Consider the following 3285-nt stretch of genomic DNA (forward strand, 5'->3'; position numbering starts at 1 on the left):
ACAGTTCAAAGAAACAGCGTTTATTTGAAATAGAAATCATATATAACATTATAAATATATTTATCTTCATTTTTGATCAATTTAATACATCCTTTCTGAATAAAAGTTTCAACTTTAAGTATCAAACCCATATTTTTTAGAATAGTAGTGTATGTATAGCCCACTTTTCACTTTTCCCACTGGATAAAAAGTTACAATTTATTCTCATTACACTCTTTAAAAAGAAAGGTTCTTTATTGGCATTGATGGTTCCAAGAAAAGAACCTTTACCTTCCATGGAATCTTTTCAATCCACAAAAGGTTCTTTAGAATATTCTTCACACTATGGTTCTTTTAGAATTGTTCACTGAAAGGTTCTTTGGGGAAGTAAAAATGGTTCATCACTGCAAAAAACCCCTTTCGGAGCCTGAAATACATCAGATTACGACATTAAAAAAGGGTTGTGTGCCCATTTCATCAAGCCGAAAAAACTCCAAGTCTAAAATCTTCCCGCATTTCATTCAATCGATCAAATTAGAAAAATCCAATTGCTGATGCATGACTGTCGTACTGGAGATGTCATTTCCCCGATTGGATTCAGCCACGGATAGCCAAACGCATCCATTCATGTCCGTGTCACAAGAAACAGTGATTCCTATGACAGCGTTCATAAATCCGCATGGCCTCTCGTCTGGGTCCTAATTAGAGTCGCCCTGCCGCCGGAGCTGCCGGCACGCTGTGCATTATCCCGACTCCTAATGAACAATCTGCTTGATTTTCTGTGATTGATTCTCACCTTTTCATTCGAGCGGTTCACCTCATTAACCGTGTATTCTCTAGAACCCTCGGCCGTCGCTGCCTCTCAGATTATTCGTCCCGGCCGCTGTAATTAGACAGGAACATAATAGAGAGTATTCTTCATCAACGGCCCACCCCAGGTTTAATCAGCTGGTCACAATGGGATATTACCTGCACCCTTCTGATTCGCTCGCGACTGTCGGCGGTTGTCACTTTAGATTTGGAAAAGGGGGGTTTGGCCGACGAACAGAGAGCACTTTTGGCCTCTCCGTGGCTGGACGTGTTAATTCCCGGCCTGCCAGTTGAGAGATTGGGCTCCCATGATGAGCTGAAGCCCATTTATGCCTCTTATTTATTTATTTAGTAATCTAGTGTGCCTTAATTGGGTCTTTTTCTGCTTTATTTCTGCCAAACAAGCACAGGATGAGGCAGTACCTGGCTGTAAGGAACTGAAAAACAGCAGTGTACGGTATTTTGCTGCACACGCAGAAGCAAATTAAAGTGGTACGTGAGAAAATAGACGGATCACTTTCCTCACGGGAAACACCTGAAAGAAAGCAGTACATGAACGGAGTTACTCATAATGAAACCAAACACAGTCCGTGAAATCAAAATAGGAGTTTAGTGGGTTTGTAGTCCTTGTCTGTTTGTTTTGAGGACATACACTGATCAGGCATAAGATTATGACCACTGACTGGTGAAGTGAATGACACTGATGATCTCTTCAGCAGGCGAGCTGCTGTAGCTCTTGTGCCTGACAGACTGATGAAGCTCTAAGCATATTAAACACAAAACAGGCGCCTTGAATACTGTGTGTCCTGAATAGAAGTATTGACGACTACAGCGTATGAAAATTGTTGTGGACAAACTGTGAATGTCATTATAAAATAAAAAATATCAAATGGAATGAGCACCAATGACAAGCAATAGCAAGTAACAAATTATTATGGACTATATTTGGAATAGAATATCAGCTTACTACTACTGTGCAGCATATGTAGTGTGTACTATTATTGTTTGAAAATAGTATGTGAAACAGAATGCATTATGCAAATAATAATTATTTCAAACAATAGTTTGTTGTCACATCATGCTGCATGCTTTAATAAGTGATATTCAATCATCTTGGAAATTAAATAAAAGAATTCAATTAAGAAAATGTAATTTACAATTTAATTTATTAACAACAACAATACATTTTATTTTATAATTTTTATTAATAATAATAATAATAATATGAATAAAATTTAATTCATTAATCTATTTACAATAATAACAATATAATTATGATTACTATTATTAATTAACCTTGTAATTATAATTATTATATAATTAATAAATGGATTTAATAGTAATAATAATTATTAATATAATTTATAAATTAATAATTATAAAAATAATACTTTAAATTGATAATATTAAAATAATACTTATTTATAACAATAATAGCAATTATTATAATTAGTAGAATTTATGTAATTATATAATTATTATACAAATCATAAATTGATTTAATACTAATAATTATTATTATTATTATTACACAATGTATATATTCATTTATTATTATTATTATTATTATTATATTGTTGTTATTAACAAAAACAAATATTAATTTATGAATTATTTTAATAATAATATGAATACAATTTAATTTATAAATTTATTTACAATAATAATAATAATAATAATAATAATATTATTATAATTAGTATTACTATTAATTAACCTTCTAATTATAATTATTATATAATTAATAAATTGATTTAATACTAATAATTCTTATTAATATAATTAATTAATTAATTAATAATTATAATAATACTTATTTATAATAATAGCAATAATTATTATTATTACTAGAATAAATTTTTGTAATTATATAATTATTCTACAATTCATAAACTGATTTAATACTAATAATAATAATTATTATTACATAATTTATATATTCATTTATTTTATTATATTGTTAACAACGGCAAATGTTAATTTATAAATTATTTTTTAATAATAATAATAATAATAATATTAATACAATTGTATTTACAAATTAATTTATTTACAATAATAATAATATAATTATGATTACTAATTATATTATTAATTATAATTATTATATAATTAATAAATTGATTTAATACTAATAATTATTATTCATATAATTTATAAATTAACAATTATAATAATACATATTTATGATGATAATAATAATAATAATAATAATAATAATAATAATAGCAATAATAATTATTATTATTACTAGAAATAATATTGTATTTATATAATTATTATACAATTCATAAATTGATTTCATACTAATAATTAATATTGATATAACTATCATTATTAATATTAAATATATTATTATCATTATTATCACACAATTTATATATTAATTTATTATTATTATATTATTTTAAACATTCTTATTTTTATTATCATTATTAAGTCATTTTTCCTTTTTAATAACATATTGTGTAAAAACAGTGTTGTTGTTTTGAAGGC

Source organism: Ctenopharyngodon idella, chromosome 16, assembly GCF_019924925.1.
Source record: "Ctenopharyngodon idella isolate HZGC_01 chromosome 16, HZGC01, whole genome shotgun sequence".
NCBI lineage: Eukaryota > Metazoa > Chordata > Actinopteri > Cypriniformes > Xenocyprididae > Ctenopharyngodon > Ctenopharyngodon idella.